Source organism: Miscanthus floridulus, chromosome 11 (assembly GCF_019320115.1).
Source record: "Miscanthus floridulus cultivar M001 chromosome 11, ASM1932011v1, whole genome shotgun sequence".
Taxonomy (NCBI): domain Eukaryota; kingdom Viridiplantae; phylum Streptophyta; class Magnoliopsida; order Poales; family Poaceae; genus Miscanthus; species Miscanthus floridulus.
In genome coordinates, this window is record NC_089590.1 from 81,618,980 (window position 1) to 81,639,454 (window position 20,475).

The window sequence follows — 20,475 nt, forward strand, 5'->3', positions numbered from 1 at the left end:
AACCAAACTTGAGCGTAGGAACGATACCATCTAATCCTTCTAATCTCCGTTGTCGTCGTCGTAGATGACATCCGAATCTGCCAAATATCTTTCAGTACGATTTGTACTGGCCACTGGCTCCCACCCTATACTTTGCGTTGCTTTGTGGTAAGTGGAATACAAGGGTAGAGCAAAATACCTATTTATGGCTGTAGTTTTTCTATGCAAGTTCATCAATATTTTATAATAGTTCATCACATTTAAACCAATCTCATCCACACATTGGCCCATCCCATCACACACATCTCACCACACTCTCACTCTTTAGGCGGCAAGAATGACTCCCTCTTGTGCCTTGTCATATCGGCTAACAGCCGAAATCTAACAAACCTGGGGGAGAAGAAGAAAGGACTCCTCTCACTAATCAAGGAAAGCGTAGGTCATAGGAATGTACATATCCGTGGACACGGCTATACGTATAGATCGATCAACTCTGTAGAGCGTGTACACCTGAAACCACAAGATCACCATCATCGGTGATGCCCTGCCTAGGCTGATACTGGGCTACCTTCCAACCGGTGCGATGCCACCCTACCGCTCAACCCTGGGCCACCCCGGAGTCCACCAAAACACTGAGACTGTGAGACGTAGTACCAGGCCCCAGAGGTCACTACGCTGTCTTAGGAGGGTGTGGGCCACACGCTCCGTACCTCCCTACACTATCCACTTCCAACCTAGTAGTAGTGGCACCATCCTAGCTAGTCAGCATCCGTCCCCTGCCCATTCAGGAATGAGTGGCGTGCACGTAGGGTCCTATGATCCTGTTCTCTCGACATACCAGTCCTTAAGGGGACCGAATAGTATGTCTTCTCAAAGGGGATAACCAACACCCCGTGCCTCGACGACACCTCTATCCTGAGGCTTCATCCCACAAAGACACTCCACCCTAGGATCTCCTCATCTCACATGCACCCGCCATAGGTACCTCTCGTAGAGATGCCCAGGTCGCACCCCCTAGCAAGACTCGTCCAACGACTCGTCGTAAGATCTTGCCCGATCGACTCAACTCTCACCACACACCCAAGACGCATGCCAAGATCTCCCTAGTTGTTACCACATTATCGGCACCAAGTGCCTTAAACACTCACAAACAATCCTTCACCAAGCATCACATCATAGATATAATGCGCAGTAGAAGCAGTAGCAAGTAAGTAAGCGAGCGTCTAGCCTAACAGCGGGTGTTCGGGGGTATAGGTTGCGACAAGGTAATGGCTCACAAACAATTCTACCTTGCAACCTATCACGAGATCATTTGCATAAAAGTAAAGCACTAGCATCTACACTATAGCATGTCTAATAGGATTCTACGAGGTTGGGTGGGACGTGGCACCTGTTGATTGGTCGACTCTGAGATTCTCAGTGAACTCATAGTTGTTCTCCTCAAGGTCCTATTGTCATCCACGTTTCCTTCCTTCAATGGGTTCTGGTCTGATCAACGCTATCCTTAATGCAACTACCTTGACAGAGCGACAAGCAAGACAGAAAGCAATCAATACTCTAAAAAGGCAACAAGACACGAAAGAACAACTACACTAGAAGAACACCAAGGGGGACAATGACTTAGTCCTCTCGGTGGATGTCCGATCCCTAGGCCAAAAGAAATAGAAGTTATTGTTTGCTAAGCACAAGCTTAAGTCTTAGTCTAGCCAGTACCTCCTGGGTTGATCGTGTCGACCTGTACAACTTCAATAAAAACAACATAGACCCTAGCTCATCTTAAGCGAACACCATGGCTCATGGTCTTTCGATCCGAGTATCATGGAGATTGACTGGAATTGAAAAGAGCGGCTAAGGGGAAAAGGGAAGCAGTTCTGGTCTCTCTCAATCCATACGCCATTATAATTGACGAGAATCAAGAGAGGATGGAACAGAGGAGAGAAGAGAAGGGAGGTGATCTACTTCTTCTAGTCCACACGCCATGGCAAGAGACGGGGCATCGAAAGGAGCAACACACAAGAGAACATGAGTGCCCAAACTACTTGTAGGGTACCATGACCTAGGTGCACTAAATGCACTAAGACATCCCTAGGGTTCTTAGCGGTGCGGTTGTCACCGCAAGAACCAAAGAAATGCTATGGTCTAAAATAGGTACAAGCAAGGGACTCGAGCACAAAAGGGCCAAAAGACGGGAAAAGACACGGGCTTCACCTTCCTAGCGACGTAGGAGGGGCCAACGATCATGGCACTACAAAGTCAACTAAAAATGAGGGGTTGAGTTATGTTCGGCATCATGGCCATGGCGGGACGAATCCCACAACCAAAACGTTTGAGCGAGGTACAACCCCTCAACCAACTCAAAGGCACGGTCCACAGGCAATCAACACAAGCACGCAACGAACCAACACCAATGACAACCAGAGTAGCACATATCCATAGCAAGAGATAGACACCATAACATAAGAGATAGACCGGCATGAAGGCACGACACAAGCATAGATAGATAGATAGATCATGTATATGAACAAGGATAGATGACAACTATAAAATGAAAGGTAAAGCGGGAGCTGTGTCGATGTCGAGGATGGCATCGACGGGGTTGAAAGGTTTGACCTTGATGATGGCGGGAAAGCGAGGCTCGCTGTGGGTGATCAGTGGAGCGCTGGGACGAGCTATGGCCAGCTGTGGCTTGCTACAGCCACACTTGGCTGGCTGCAGCTTGCTGCTGGCAAGCTAAGGCTGACTGTGGCCTGCTGCATGTAGCTGTAGGTGGCCGAAGGCTAGCTGCATCTAGCTGGAGGTGGCAGCGGGTGGCTAGGAGGTGGCCGCCGCTATTCGGGGAGGGGACAACAAGCATCCAGGAGGCGTCGAAGCTCCAGTGAGGTAGACGATGATGGTCGAAGGTGGCAAGGGAAATTGCAAGGCTATGGCTTTTGGCTCACAGCAGTGAGTGGTCAGGAACCACGGTGTATCCAAGGAAAAAAGCGAGCTTTGGGATGTAGGGCTCACTTGAGATAAAAGGGTGCTAGATGCCAAGGTAGCCATGGTGGTGTGGCTGCTGCTGGCGTCATAGCCGTGGTATAGCTCGGTGGTGAGGCTCAGCGTGGCCTTGGATGTGGGCTCAATGCAGTAGCAGGTGTCGTAGAGGCGAGGTTCGTGGCTCCCATCAAGGCACGAATAGAGGAGAAAGGAGGAATGACGTGACACAGGGGCCTAGGTGCGTTCCATGGTGAGGTTAAGGTAGCGTGTGGCTGGGTCGAGCCCGTGCATGGAGGAAGTAGTGGGTTGTAGTCATTGTGGCTGGTGGAGGCGTTCTAGGTGAGCTACATCGTGGCACAGTCGCTCGGGGGCAAGGAAGGCCTCAATGTTGGTGTAGGGGCTTGGGACGCCATGAATTCAGTGAGGTCAGGGTTCAAGACATCGGCTTGGGGTCATGGACTAAAAGTGCAATCAAGCCCTAATTGTGGATTTTGGTGATAATGACCACGCAATTAGAGAACTAATGAGATTTATCGAGATAACAAGCAGAGAATTTATATTCGAGGATGCTACATGAAATGGAGGAGCCCCCAATTACAAATGTTGATGGCTTCAAACTCAAAGGAGGTTTAAATTCTTTTATATTTTGAATGTGAGTATAGGAAAAGCCATACTATAAAGGGAGATACAATGCTTAAGCTAACATGTGCTACTAAGTGCTCAAACATACACATGCATCCTCAGATTCATAGCCAAGACAACCTAAACTTCACTCTTACCCTTGCTATCTTGACTAGTGCGGCACTGCCGCACTTAAAGAGAGGCACTGCCACACTTAAGCTATAGCACTACCATGACTTAAGTGACCATTGGGACCGAGGGGGTATTTATACACATCCTCTTCCTCCCCAACGGCTCTCTTCTTCCTTCTACTCATTCTAGCTCATCCAAAATAGAAAAGGAGCTCTCTCTCTCTCTCTCCCTCCATTAGTGACCTTGTGCCCTCAAGCAAATCCATTGATTTCTCAATCAATTCTTGAGAGAAAAGGGTCTAAAACTCGATTAGAGAGCATCTCCATTGATTCCTCAACTCAAAAGAGCACTTGGTTCACATTTTGGCCGACGGTTGTGTTTGTTACTCTTGGAGCTTGGTTCCTAACGGGCTAGAGCATCACCTGTGGAGCTTGCCAACTTGTGTAGCAGCCCCAGGAGGTTTGTAACCATCTTTTGAAGCTAGTATACTCACCCCTCATCTCAAGAGTTAAGTCTATTGACTTGAGAATGAGGAAGGGTTGGAAAGCCCTAAGGCTTAGTGGCTAACCTCAATAACGTGGAGGTAGGCAAGCCTTGGTGGTGAGCCAAACCACGGGATAAATTATTGTGTCACTTGTGCTTGATTTACATTACTTGCATTTCATATTGTTGGTTGAGGTGATTTCTAGGGTTTCTAGTCGATCTACTTGTGTATGGTGTTTCTACAACTTCTAGCTCTTGATCTATGACTATCATACCTATAGTAGGTTGAGAAATTTCTCCGATCTAAGTTTTTGTTCACTGATTTTGAACTATGACTCAAAGTTGTCTGTAGGTATGATAGTGCCGCTATTCTAGTCCAGCAGTGTCACAGTCCGACAGTGCCGCTAAAAGATCCTAATGGCTAGAGGGGGGTGAATAGCCTATTAAAATTTCTACAACAACACTTAGCAAACCGGTTAGATAAATATGAGGCAAAGTGAGTGTTGCGCTAGCCTACTAAAAATACAAGCCACCTACCACAATTCTAGTTTTTCTATAGTCTCTATCCACACAATGGCTATGTGACTACACTATGTCAGTATGCTCTCAAATGCTAACTAAAGAGCACACTAACCAAACTAACAAGCTCTCAAGACTAGCTACACTAAAGAGCTTAACAACTAGTTTGCAGTATTGTAAAGAGAGAGAGAGCAAGATGGTTATACTGTTGAGTTGAGGAATGAACCAATCAATCACAATAGTGAATACCAATGAATACCAATCACATCGGAATCAAATGTTGGCACACTAATTTTTTACCGAGGTTCACTTGCTTGTAGGCAAGCTAGTCCTCGTTGTGGTGATTCACTCACTTAGAGGTTCATGCGCTAATTGGCATCACATGCCAAACCCTCAATAGGGTGCCACACAACCAACATAAGATGAGGATCACACAAGTCATGAGCAATTTACTAGAGTACCTTTTGGCTCTCCGCTGGGAAAAGGTCAAAAACCCCTCACAATCACCACGATCGGAGCCGGAGACAATCACCAACCTTCGCTCGATGATCCTCACTGCTCCAAGCCATCTAGGTGGTGGCAACCACCAAGAGTAACAAGAGAATACCATAGCAAAACACGAACACCAAGTGCCTCTAGATGCAAACACTCAAGCAATGTACTTGGATTCACTCCCAATCTCATAAAGATAATGAATCAATGATGGAGATGAGTGGGAGGGCTTTGGCTAAGCTCACAAGGTTGCTATGTCAATGCAAATGGCCAAGAGAGTGAGCTTGAGCTGGCCATGGGGCTTAAATAGGGAGCCCCCACAAATAGAGCCATTGGCTCCTCTGTTCACTAAAAATCGAGGCAACCGGACGCACCCTGCCAGCGTCCGGTCAATAGATGGCTGCCATGTCATCCCTTGCTTCAAATGTTGAGCGTACGATCTCAATGGTTAAGTCATGACTAGATGCAGCACAGTGCCAAGACCGGACGCACCTCTGTCGAGTCTAGTTGTTTCTAGAGAGGTCCCGAGAGAGCCAAATGATGACTGGACGTGTTAGTTTGATCATGACCGGACATAGGAGGGGCAGCGTCTGGTCGAGTCTAGAGAGCTCCTAGAGCTGCTCAACTATGACTAGACATGTTCGATCGATCACGGTCAGACGTAGCATCAGTGTCCGGTCCTTTCTCCTCTTCTCTATGCAGCCACATCAGCGGGACCGGACACACCTATCACGCATCTGGTCACGAAGTGACCCAGCGTTCGGTTGAAGCTCGATGCTAGCGTCTTCACTGCTTCCACTGACCGATGCCTAGGTTTAGCCACCGGATGCGTTTGGTCCCACGAGGACAGCATCCGGTGCACTCTGTGAAACCCTATCTTTTCTGTACAGGGCGCCGGTGGCACCGTCGGACTATCCGTAGCTATCGAACCTAAATGCGATCACACTCACTAAGTGTCTTGATCATTGAAATGAAATGGCTCCTACTACTTATACCTTTGCCTTGAACCTTTTATTTTTCTCTTTCTTCTTTTCAAGTCCAAGCACTTGATCATCACCATGGCATCACCATCATCATGTCATGATCTTCATTTGCTCCACCACTTGGAATGTGCCACCTATCTCATAATCACTTTGATAAACTAGGTTAGCACTTAGAGTTTCATCATTTCACCAAACCAAACTAGAGCTTTTAGCCACCCTCCAGAGTGGCAGTGCCGTAGGGTGAATTCGATAAAAGTTTGAGTGTTTGTTTTGATTGGCCTATTCACCCCCTCTAGGCCAACTAGAGATCCTACAAGTGGTATCAGAGAAGGTTAATTCAAATACGCTTCACCGCATGAGGTATGAAGCTCAGAGGAGGAACTAGTGATGTGAAGCAGGTGGATGTCGACACGGATAGTAGCGAGCTGAGCGCGTCGACAGCAAGCAACACCATGCTACCGCATCTTATGGCTACCGATGTCGAAAGAGCTCTCAATGAGAATGAGAGAAGAAAAAGGAAGGAGGCAAGAAAGCTAAAAAGAGAAGCAAGAGAGAAGAAGGAGGAATAGTGGTTAAAGGATATGAAGCAAAGAAAAGAATAAAGAAGGCTCAAGCGAGAAGCAAGAAGAAAAAGAAGAGAAGCTAGGAAGAAGAAGGAAGAAGAAGTTAAGGTAACAAGTACATCATCAAGCATATCAAGTAGTTCCGAAGATGGATATGATGATGAGTTATACCAAGTGTCAAAGGGGAACAAGAAGGAGAAGAAAGGAAAGTGCAAGGCTGACAACAACAAATATGCCGCCATATTCTTTAACTACTCTTCTATTCCTATGACTAACCATGATCGGAGGTCTTTCATTACTGTGCCCGTGGGCAAGTTACCTCATTTCAATGGGACTAACTTTGCCAAGTGAAAGCACTTGATGAGAGCCTATCTTATAGGTCTTCACCCTAGCATTTGGGAGATTGTTTGCAATGGTTTTGAGCCATCGGTTGATCCCAATAACCCAACACTAGAAGAGATGAGAATCATTCACCTCAATGGTCAAGCCATAAGTGTGTTTCATAGTGCCTTGGATGGTGATGAGTACAATAGAGTGATTGGAGTTGATATTTCTAAGCAAATATGGGACACTTTGCACCTAGCACATCAAGGAGTTGACAAAGTGAGAAAAGCAAGAATTGATTTGTTGATGTCAAAGCTCAACCGGTTTATAATCTTAGATGGAGAAGGGCCACAAGTGATGTTTGATAGGTTGATGACAATGGTGGGCAAGATTAGAGGCTATGGTTGTGATGAACTAGATGATCACAAAGTTGTCAAGATTATGTTGGAAGCTTATTCACCTAGAAATAAGACTGTAGTCACTCTAATTAGAGACAAGAAGAAGTTTGATTACTTCACACCAAATGATATACTTGAGAAGAAGCAAATGAGAGGAAGAAACTTGGAGAATTTCAAGCAAAGCTAGAGGGCATCAAGATCAAAGATGTAGCTCTCAAGGCTAACAAATTAAGCAAGCAAGGCTCTACAAGCAAGTCCAAGATCAACCAACAAGCTTCAACTAGCAAGCCCAAAGCAAGCAAGCAAGTTCAAGAAAGAGTAGAGACCATGTCATCTTCAAATGAAAGTGAAAATGATGATGATCAATATGAGAAGATTGATGATGTTGCTGTCTTTATGAAGAAATTTCACAAGGGGCTAAAGAAGCAAGGCTACAAGGTAGTGAAGAGAAACTTTCCAAATAAGAAAAAGAGGGCATGCTACAGTTATGGTTGCACCGACACTTCATTGCCAAGTGTCCATATGAGATCAAGGACAACAAATACAAGAAAGAGGACAAGGCCGAACGTAGGAAAAGCAAAAAGAACATGGGAGAGGCTCACATTGGGCATGAATGGGACTCAACTAAAGAGAGCATAAGTGAAGAGGATGAGAAGATTACAACTGTTGCCATTCATAAGTCATCCTCTACACCAAGGCTCTTCAACAACATGTCCAATGATGACTACTACTCCCCTCACATTTGTCTTATGGCAAAGCATGAGAAGGTAAAATTCAAATCGAAGGGCAAATCTCCTCCACCTCCTAGTGATATCTCTAGTAGTGATATTAGTGATAGCTCTAGTGATGATGAATCTAGTGATGAAGAAATAAACATGATAACTAAAAATTTGGATAGAAAGACCAAATTATTCATCACTAAGCCAATAGAGGATTTAGAGAGTGTCCAAGCCGAGTTAGAATCTAGAGAAGAGACTCTTATCCAACAAGAGGATCTCTACATTGCTAGCAAAGAAGCTCTTGCATTAGAGAGAAGTGAGGTGGAATCCTTACGCAAGTCTTTGGCCAAAGAGCAAGAGGATCATGCTATTGTAAAGAAAGTAAATAAAGCTCTCAAGAAAAAGTATTGTGACTTGGATGAAAAGCACAAAGAACTTGAGATGCAATATAGCATTCTTTGGGATAGCAACTCATGTTTCCCTAAGACAAAGGAAACCTCTACTCCCTCCACTAGTCAAGGTTGTGGAAAATATTTTAATCTTGATTTGAATGCCTATTCCACTAACCTAACAAACATGGAGGCTATGAGAAAGGAGATTGCTAGGCTCAATGAAATCATTGGAAAAGGATGGATGGGTGAGACCCAATCAAATGACAAGAAGGTTGGTGAATCAAAAGGGCCACAATTCAAGCAAGGAAGGCATCTCTCAATCAAGTATGGGCTAGGCCACACAAAAGGAGCCAAGACAAATGGAAGAAGGATAGTGAATGGCTATGAGTATGTGTAGTTTGAGAGGAAGGACAAAATTGGTACAGATCAGCCTGCACAGACCACAACAGTGCAACATCCCAGAGCGGTAGTGCCGCACAGCGGCAGTGCCATAGTGAAGGGCGGCAGTGCCACGCCCCGCAAAAATGGGAAGGCTACCAATTCTACTCCTAATCAAACTAAGCCCAAGAAGACGGTGTACCAGCAGAAACAGGTTTTTCATAAGCCTAAGGAATCATTGTGGGCCACCAAGAATAAGTATGCCTATCAACCAAAGACTTATGCACCTCGACAAAGCTTGACATCATGCTTTGTTTTGAAGAACAATAGCAGTGGGAAAGTGGTTGCAAAATATGTTGTAAAGAAAACCAACATATATAGGAATACTTCTATTTGAGTTCCTAAGATCCTTGTGACTAACATGCAAGGCCCTAAGTTAAATTGGGGACCTAAATCTAGCAACTAAACTTGTTTTATAGGCATACTCCTTCGGTGGATCAAGTTGGGTGCTTGATAGTGGATGTACAAATCATATGACCAGAGAAAGGAGTATGTTCTCATCATATTCATCGATGACGCACTCAAATGAAAATATTGTCTTTGGAGACAATTCAAAGGGGGATGTGATTGATCTCGGTAATGTTGCTATAACTCTTGAGCATTCAATTACAAATGTATTACATGTTGATTTGTTGAGTTACAATTTATTGTCCGTTTCTCAATTGTGTGAGATGGGCTACAATTGTCTCTTTATGGATAAGGGCGTGGAAGTCTTTAGAAGGGAGGATTCCTCTATTGTCTTTATGGGTCAATTAAAGAATAAACTTTACTTAGTTGATTTCAATAAAAGTAAAGCTAAGCTTGAGACTTGTTTAGTGGCAAAATATATCATGGGTTGGCTTTGGCATCACCGACTAGCCCATATTGGGATGAGGAACTTGGCCAAACTTCTAAAAGATGAACACATGCTTGGACTAACAAATATTCACTTTGATAAAGATAGGATTTGTAGCGCTTGTCAAGCCAGAAAGCAAGTTGGCGTACCTCACCCACCATAGAGCATCATGACCACCAAGCAACCATTGGAGCTAATACATATGGATCTCTTTGGACCAGTTGCCTTCCTAAGTATCGGGGGTAACAAATATAGTCTTGTTATTGTTGATGACAATTCCTGTTTCACTTGGGTATTTTTCTTGCATGACAAGTGCCAAGTTCAAGAGAAGGTGAAGATATTTGTTAGAAGAGCTCAAAAGGAATTTGGTCTTCCCATCAAGAAAGTGAGAAGTGACAATGAGACCGAATTCAAGAATACTCTAGTTGAGGAGTTTCTTGATGAAGAGGGCATCAAGCATGAGTTTTCAACTCCATACACCCCTCAACAAAATGGTGTAGTAGAGAGGAAGAACTGTACACTCATTGACATGGCAAGGACAATGCTAGATGAGGACAAGACGCCAGACATCTTTTGGTGTAGTAGAGAGCTTTATCGAGATGACAAGCAGAGAATCTATATTCGAGGATGCTACACAAAACGGAGGAGCCCCAAATTATAATGTTGATGGCTTCAAACTCAAAGGAGGTTTAAATTCTTTATATTTTGAATTTGAGTATAGGAAAAGCCACACTATAAAGGGGGACACAATACTTAAGCTAACATGTGCTACCAAGTGCTCAAACATACACATACATCCTCAGATTCACAACCAAGACAGCCTAAACTTCACTCTTACCCTTGCTGTCTTGACTGGTGCGTGTAACACCCTCGGTGTTACACTATACAATATTTTGCTAAAACACTAAATGAGCATCATACTTATGTATAAATGTATGAAATATAATGTGTAAATAAATTCCTATGACTTGAAACGTTTATCAAAAACATGAAACGAATGTTATATTTTATGTCGCGTTATATCGCTTAGAGTTCTAAACGAATTTTTAGGGAACAAAAATGCTATAGAATGCATACCCGGCACTTTAATAAAGTTTGTAGTACAAACTTTGTAGGTGGCGATGAAATACTTGCGGTCGAGAATGGGATTCACTAGATGGCTTACTTAATAGCTTGGAAACCAAAGTTGACGCGAATTCGAACAAAAACTTAGTCATTTTCTTAAGTCGGAAAATGGGTCGACGAAGCTAAGTTTGGGAATTTTTATAGGAGGATCGGGTTAAGTAGTGGCATGGTCTTAGGGTTTGTTTTAGTAGTTTGATATACCATCTCGAGCATTAAATAGTTAGTTTAGCTACTGGATCATCGAGTTGGATTTCTGAGCAGCTTAAAAAGCGTGCATGACATGGTTGTAGCATCTGGGCGCGATCACTACGCCAGCACTCGGCGTCGTCGCGCCTACTACCCAATGCGAGTGCCACACATTGGCCACCATGTTGGCGGGTCCTGCTGCTAGCTCTGTGCTGTGGGCCGCGCCACCATTGCTGCGCCCTGGCACGCCACGCACGCACACGCACGAGCATGCCGCACTGATGACCTGGCCGCTCGGCCACCACCGCCGTTGTCATAGGCCCGCTGCTCTGGCTAGCTAGCTACCGCTGCTTCGCCATGCCATTGACCCTACACAGTGCGTCACTGCACTACTACTGGTCATGGTCGCTTGTGCAAAGTTGCCGCACCGTCGTGTCCACCTAGCCGCTCTACCACCTCATGCCTGCCTAGCGGTACCATGCACACATGGACACATTTTGCATTGCCCACACGTCGCCTTGCCCCACCTGCCTTGCCATCATGTCAACGCTCAATGACGCTGCACTGGCCGAGCCGCCATCATCGGTTTGTGGTTTATGGTCGTGCGGCCCACTGTCCTATGCACATTGGCTGCTTCCCCATTGCCCCATAGCCGTACGTGTTTGTGCACCAATTGACAGCCATGTCCCACCACGACAACATCACGCCAAGCCATGCCGACCGTCCCCTGTTCCTCTATCACCTTGGTCACCGGTCCCACGCTTGCAATTCAACTTGGTGAAGCCGCATCGGCCTAATTAACTCCATCCATAGCTTCGCGGTGTAGTCAGCCAGCTACCCGACCCCACCTTGTAGTGAGCCTCACCATGCCATGCTCTAATTTGGAGTCCTCCTCTCAACGGGTCGTTAAGACCGTAGTGGCACGCATCGAAGGCAAGCTCCCTATCTAGTTAGCTCGCTTCAATTAGTTGCACCGCTAACTTCGCCTCCACCTGCTCGTCACCCTATGTACCTTTGCCTAATCACTACCACTGCCGAGCCTCCCCTAACATAGCCTTGCCACCGTCGTGCGCCACCACACCATCCATGCACACGTGGATAGCTTGGCTCAGGCCATCTTTGGTCGAACCACCACCTCTTCTAGGTCCATGGTGAGTGCCTAGAGCTCACTCGCTGACCTATTTTCCTTAGCATTGTTGTAGCTCACTGGAACGTCACCGTTTTTAGTGTAGAGCTCCACCACCATGGTCTAGCCTTGCTGCAGTGTCCTAGCTCACGCTTCCTTCACCCAGTGCTTTCTGTTCAAGCCTAGTAAGGTATTGGCTTCATAGATAGGGTGAGGAAGGGCTGGTCTGGTTGGAGTAACCGCCCTGTGCCAGCGTCGCCGTGTCAGTGCGTGCGCGGATGCCTGAGGGTATCATTGTTGTGAAGATAGATTGTTCCAAGGGCTTATCTGTGAAGTAGACGACTGTAGGAATAGTGTCATGGGTCTCAGAGTGATTTGTCGTTAGGTCAGGGCCGTTTTCACAAAATAGCCGAAGCGCACAAGCCTCCGAATCGTGGGTCGTCATCGCCCGGCTAGGCTGCGCCCCTGCGTGGGCCGCGCCATGCTTCACGCACGCGCAGGCTTTGTGCTAGAGTGGGCCGATCTGCTCGCTCACGGGCCGCGCGGGTAGGAATCGGTTTTTCATTTTCTAGTGACTTAATAAATATTTATTCAATTTAGTTTTGAGCTGAACTTTGAAAAATAATAATAAATGTTGTAGGTATCCAAAAATAGTGAGACAAATTTTACTAGGTTCATAAAAATGCCATCTATCTGTAGTGTAGTTAGTTTATAGTTAGCTATGATAATGATAGGTTCATAAATTCAAATTAGAGAGCTTAGTATTATGTAGATTAATATTTGTAGGAATTTTTGTGGCAAATTGATGATAGCTTTAACCATGAAATTTTTACAGTAGGATCAGATTATTATGTACTCACTGTAATTTTTGAAGCACTAGAGTAGGTTGATAAATAGAATAGCTAGTACCCTTATTTTATCATATATAGAGTAAATCGGTATTAAGAGTAAGAATACCTTTAGTTGCGAAGATAATACATGTCAAGCGGTATACTTGTTAGTGTTAACAGTAGGTAACTTAGCACCTTAGTCGGTAGAACTCGCTTAGTAGCTTGATAGATGTATTTTTATTTTAAGAGTTGTTATTGTCGTATTACTAAGTATTACATCATCATTTCATGCATGTAGATCATGAGTTGGTAGCGTTTGTTCCCATGGACAAATAGGATTATGAGGAGGTCATTGAGGAGTACGAGGAGGAGATCCTCATGCAGGAGGGAGCCCCAGAGCCTTTTGATGCAGACTTTGTTGACCCACTGCCTGCCCAAGGTAAGCCCCAGTGCATAACCCATATTTTTAATGATAAGTGAATATATATATGATGTGCATTTATGTTACAGGCATTTTATAGAAACTACATGCATAAATATATCTACCTATGAGTCCTACTAGTATAGGTCGAGTAGCTTCTATGCTTAGAATTGCGGTAGCGTGAGTAACCTGCCGTTACTCACAATAGGTGATAATTATGATCACTCATGATAAAATGGTGGAAAGAAAAAGTGGTGACCGGGTAGGGATATGGTTTGGGTACTGGTGGGTATAAGAGGTTGTGTCCTACGGCCAATAGGACATAGCTTGGTTACACTTTTTCCCTATCTATGTCGGTTAAGGGCCGACCGTTGCATAAGTCTCGAGGCAAGTCATAGATTTATTATCCCGAGCATATACTTGGGTATGGGCGCAGGGAAGATTTGTTGCTCTCTTGTCGTGGGTTCTGGTTCTTTTAAGACCGACTGATTGGAGGTGGGGAGGGTGGAGGTCCTTGCACTGCACTAAGTCTGAGACTTAGGAGCAGGGGCTTGGAGTCTAAGTTTGGACGGGGACCTAGACCCCATGACAAGAGGGTGATGGGTTGGTCCTGCTTGTGCATAGGGTACAAGTAGGGCATGTGTTTTCGGGGTACCCAATTAGGGGCATTGATTCACGAATCACTGGGTGATCTGGTATGACTTGTTTTGGGTCTAGCACTATAGTAAGAACTAAAAGATGAAAGGTGAAGAAATGGAGCTGATTGCTCAACTCTTGCTTGAAAGTAGAACATGTGCTTTAATAGAATGGCTAGATAATCAATTAATCATGGCTATTAATAATTACATAAATAAGGACTCACTATTAGTATTGCTTTCTGCAAAAAGGAAACCAGCAAACCATAAAGCTTTGCATATCCCTTGGAGTCGGGAAAAATATTCCCACTAGTCAAATAAGTCTTGCGAGTACATTGTATACTCAAGGTTTATTTACCCCTGTTGTAGGTAATGCTTGAGGAGTATCGTTGTGTGAAGGATTCTTCTAGTGGGCACATATGGATCCTTGTTCATTGTCGATAGATGTTTATGTTTAATTCCGCTGTTTAATATTCCGCACTCTAACTTTAGAAATGTAATAATATAATTTTTAAGAACTCTGGATGTATGTAATGGATTAAGTATTGTAACTCGTTCTTATTATTGGATCCTAGGGGAAAAATGTGGATCTTTCGGGTTCTCCCTTGGGGTGTGCCCGACGAATACCGCCTGCTGTAGCTTGCTTTCGGGGTGCTTTGTGTCTATTGGAAGACGAGCGCCTCTATAAGTGTGTTATTTCGGGTGGTTCTGCCACAGTTGGTACCAGAGCCAATAATGAGTTTAGGAGTTCATCAATCTTTTCCAAAACTTAAAATTTGACCAATAAAAGTTTTGCGAAAAATAGGATGCGCTAAAGTTATGTAAATAAGTATAAGCCCTAGCAATATGGTCTATCTAGGATAGCGGCACCAATTTTATTTAATCAATTTTTTACAGGTACACTGACTTACGTTGCGTAAGAAATCACTTAGCATACGGAAAGTGAGTGTGCGATGTGCCGAAATTTTTGCGAATGCCGCTATATTCTGGCTTGAGTGAGCGTACATGCCGATACATGCATCATGATAGTAGCATCTTGCTTAAACTAAAGTTCCCCTACACGTATAATTGGATTAGTAAATTGATAGAACAACTAAAAGAATGCTTTAATAAATATCTCGTCATTCCTCTAATCCCTTGTTCTAATCTAGAAGGTTGTCCTAAGTGGTTGGTTCCTATCTCTTATAGATGAATCTGAGGTCCGAACGTGGGAGCACCAGTGCTGGAGCGGGCCATGATCTTGGTGAGGGCCATGGTGAAAGTGGCTGAGCCAATGATCACGTTAATGGGGAGAGCCATGAGGCTCCACTATTGGCTCCTCCTCCACCACTGCCACCGCCGCTGCCACCGCTGATGACTCACGCAAAGATGATGTTGGAAATGAGGGCTACTTGTCGTGAGTCAGCCTGTGCCATGGAGCTACTGGCATAGGTTGTCGCTGGCTTCCCCCATGGAGGCCATAGGGGAAATGGTGGGAATGGGGGTGGTGCTCGCGGTCTTGAGGGACCCTACTCTTACCAGGATTTCCTCAAGATGCACCCACCCATGTTCACACCATCATCTAAGCCCTTGGATGTGGAGCATTGGCTTGGCATTCTAGAGCAGAAGTTTCTATTGCTCAACATGATGGACGAGTAGAAGGTGCGCTTTGTAGCACAATAGTTGTTGGGATCCACGAGTGCATGGTGGGATACCTTCAATGCCATGCAGCAGCCAGATCACCGGGTGACCTAGCAGGAGTTCACCATAGCATTCAGGGAATTTTATATTCCTGCTGGTGTCCTCAATAGGAAGCTAACTGAGTTCCTAGACCTACGACAAGGTTGTTTGTCAGTGATGGACTACGTCAACAAGTTCAATCACTTGTCCCAGTATGCTGGAACTCATGTGGATACAGACAAGAAGAAGAGGGACTGCTTCTATCGTGGCTTCTCTTGAAGCCTTCAGGAGAAATTGTATACTGGGAACTATTAGACCTTTGGGGCAATGATGAATGTTGCCATCGCCATGGAGGGCTTACAACGGGATTCCTAGGCAGAATGGAAGCAAAAGTGGGTGGCTATAGGGTCTTCTAGCCATCCCCATACTTAGAAAGTACAGGTTGTTCGATGGGTGCCTTATCAATCATCAGGCGGGCATTCATTTTGATAGCCCCAACATACTTCTCAGGCTTCTTCCGCACAGTATCGTGCGCCTTCTTAGTAGGTGCCACATCAGTAGCCCCAAGGACAGCAGGCCCCACCTCGTCTGGGACAGGGAAACAAGCCGGGTGCTTATTTCAAATGTGGCAAGGATGGCCACTATGCCTGAGAGTGTCCCCAAAACCAGCCAGCCCAATCTGCTCAACCATCGGCTAACTCCAGGCTAGTCAAGTGGATAGTGATCAAGAAGCAAGTGCCAGTCAGTCAATCTAGGTAGGTGAATTTCACGGATGCTGAGCAGATATTGTAGTAGAAATCGGTGATGGCTTGTATGTTTACCATTGATTCCCATCCAGCTTATGTGTTATTTGATTTGGGTGCATCACATTCATTTATGAGCATGGGATTTGTAGACCGGCACAATATACCTCTTATGGCTATACCGTATGCCTATAGAATTCATACTTTGGGTGCGCAGATGTGCATCAATACTCAGACAGACACAGTAAGCTTGGTATTAGCCACCCACACTTACCGCTTACAGTTCATGGTACTACCTAGGCAAGGCATTAATGCAATTCTTGGAATGAATTGGTTGAGGGTGTATGGGGTAGTCTTGGATTTGAAGCAGAGAATTGTTGAGTTATGGCTTCCTTCTTCTAAGGATAGGATGCCTCTTCTTGTACCCTTAGATCCAGTATTACCTATTGCTGCTCATGCTAAAGCCTCTCCTGATCTTGCCTCTATTCTGGTAGTATGTGAGTTGCTGGATGTTTTTCTTAAAGATCTACCTGGGTTGCCATCGGACAGAGAGGTGGAATTCTCCATTGAGTTAGAGCCTGGTACTTCTCCTATCTCCTGACGCTCGTACCGCATGGCTCCAAAGGAGTTGGCTGAAATGAAGATGCAGTTGGAAGAATTATTGGAAAAAGGCTTCATCCATCCTAGCTCTTCACCATGGGGTTGTCCAGCCATTTTTGTGAAGAAGGATGGCACTCTTTGGATGTGTGTGGATTACCACCCTCTTAATGTGGTAACCATTAAGAACAAGTATCCTTTGCCCCGCATAGATACTTTATTTGATCAGCTAGCTGGTGCCAAGGTGTTCTCCAAGATTGACCTTCATTCAGGCTATCATCAGATCAAGATTAGACCACAAGATATACCAAAGATAGCTTTTTCTACTAGGTATGGTCTATATGAGTAGCTTTTTCTACTAGGTATGGTCTATATGAGTACCTAGTAATGTCTTTTGGTCTCATCAACGCTCCTGCATTCTTCATGTACCTGATGAATTTAGTCTTTATGCCAGAGCTAGACAAGTTTGTTGTGGTATTCATTGATGATATCCTAATATATTCCAAGAATGATGAAGAGCATGCCCAACACCTTCGGATAGTACTGGCTCGATTGAGGGAACACAAGTTGTATGCTAAATTCAGTAAGTGTGAATTCTGGTTAGATCGAGTGTAGTTTTGGGGGCATGTGTTGACACCTGACGACATTTCTGTAGACCCCAGCAAAGTGCAAGATGTGCTGAGTTTGAAGTCTCCCAATTCATCAGTTCCTTGGTCTAGCTGGGTATTATCGGCGTTTCATTCTAGACTTCTCCAAGATAGCTCAATCGATGACCAAGCTGCTCCAAAAAGAAGGCAAGTTTGATTGGAGCCCAGCCTATGAAGAAGCCTTCCAAGCTTTAAAGACATTCCTGACCACTGCTCCTGTGTTGGCCCAACCAGATCTTGACAGACCTTTTGATATATATTGTGATGTCTCAAAGACGGAGTTGGGATGTGTGCTTATGCAGGATGGGCATGTGATGGCTTATGCTTCACGCCAATTGAAAAATCACGAAGTGAATTACCCCACTCATAATTTAGAGCTAGATGCTGTGGTCCATGCTCTAAAGATTTGGAGGCACTATCTGTTGGGCAATAAAGTGCATATTTTTACAAATCATGAGAGCCTCAAATATATCTTCACTCAGTCTAAGTTGAATATGAGGCAAATGAGATGGTTGGAATTGATCAAGGATTATAACTTGGAGATACATTACCACCCAGGAAAGGCCAATGTGGTAGCTAATGCTTTGAGCCAAAAGTCACATCAGGTTGAGGAAACATCTTTGTCTCTCAACCATGCAGAGGTGCTAGCTCACATTGCCTCGACCTTAGAATTGCTGGAGCAGATTATTCTGGAGCAAAGGTAAGACACTAAAAAAATTACTCACATCAGGAAATTGATTACCGAAGGGTGTGGTCCTCACTTTAGTATTGATGAGCAAGGAGTAGTGAGATACAAAGATAGATTGGTGGTTCCGTCTAATGAGGAGCTGAGAAGGAAGATTTTGAATGAAGCCCATCATTCAAAGCTGTCTATCCATCCTGGCAGCAACAAGATGTACCATGATTTGCGCTACTTTTACTGGTGGTCCAACATGAAGCAGGACATCACCCAGTACGCCATGGAGTGCGACACTTGTGGGAGAGTTAAAGCAAATCATATGCATACTCTGGGATATTTGTAGCCCTTGCCCATTCCTGTTTGGAAATGGGAAGATATCTCCATGGACTTTATGGTGGGTTTGCCCCGTACATCCAAGGGCCATGATTCTATTTGGGTCATTATGGACCGTCTCACTAAGTCTGCTCATTTTATCCCGGTGGACAATAAATATATGGTCAGGAAATATGCTGAGATATATTTTGATCGGATTGTGACCCTACACGGAGTCCCCTTACTATCATCTCTGATAGAGGGTTAGTTTTTGTCTCTTGTTTTTTGGAGCAACTACAGGAATGTCTTGGTACTCGTCTTCTTAGAAGCTCAGCATATCATCCACAAACTGATGGCCAAACTAAAAGGGTGAACCAGGTGCTCGAGGATATGTTGAGAGCTTGTGCCATTTCCTTTCCTGAGAAGTGGGATGGATGCCTGAAGTTAGCTGATTTTTCTTACAATAATAGCTACCAAGAGAGCATTCACATGGCACCATTTGAAGCTCTATATGGAAAGAAATGCAGGACGCCACTTAATTGGGTTGAAGTGGGAGACCGTGGATATTTTGGGCCTGATTTAATCAAAGAGGCTTGTGAACAAGTCATCATTATTCAGAGTCACTTGAAGGCAGCTCAGAGCCGATAGAAAGCTTATACAGACAAGCAAAGAAGGCCCTTATAGTTTGTAGTTGGAGATTATATGTATCTCAAGGTGTTTCCTATGAGAGGGGTGCATCGGTTTGGTATCCATGGCAAGCTGGCCCCTCAATATGTGGGTCCTTATAAGGTTTTGGCATAGTGTGGCCTAGTTGCTTATCGTCTCCAGCTTCCCGATATTTTATCTACGGTACACAATGTGTTTCGTGTATCGCAACTGAAGAAATGTTTACGGGTTCCTGATGAAGCTATAAAAATTGAAGGACTTCCACTCTAGCCTGATTTGACTTATATTGAGCACCCTGTTAAAATCCTGGATGAAAAGGAAAGAGTGACAAGGAACAGTGTGGTGAAGTTCTACAAGGTGCAGTGGCAAAACCACTCTAAGGATGAAGCCACGTGGGAACAAGAGAGCTATATCTTGAAGCATTACCCCCACCTTCTCTCTGTTTCTGATGGGTAGTTGTTACGTTGAAAAATATTTCCTATCTCATTCCCACACTAGGCACATGAAATCTCGGGTCGAGATTTTGTTTTAGGGGGTAGATTTGTAACACCCTCGGTGTTACACTGTACAATCTTTTGCTAAAACACTACATGGGCATCATACTTATGTGTAAATGTGTGAAATATAATGTGTAAATAAATTCTTGTGACTTGAAATGTTTATCAGAAACGCAAAACGAATGTTATATTTTATGTCGCGTTATATCGCTTAGAGTTCTAAACAAATTTTTAGTGAACGAAAATGCTATAGAACGCATACCCGGCACTTTAATAAAGTTTATAGTACAAACTTCTTAGGTGGCGATGAAATACTTGTGGTCGAGAACGGGATTCGCTAGATGGCTTACTTAATAGCTTGGAAACCAAAGTTGACGCGAATCCTAGTCATTTTCTTAAGTCAGAAAATGGGTCGACGAAGCTAAGTTTGGGAATTTTTATAGGAGGATCAGGTTAAGTAGTGGCATGGTCTTAGGGTTTGTTTTAGTAGTTTGATAT

The 20,475-nt window shown here is 44.5% G+C and overlaps 1 pseudogene; it reads left to right on the forward strand.

Moving 5' to 3' along the window:
* Nucleotides 1-20,475, forward strand: part of LOC136490757 (uncharacterized) — a 30,880-nt pseudogene that overhangs the window by 2,615 nt on the left and 7,790 nt on the right.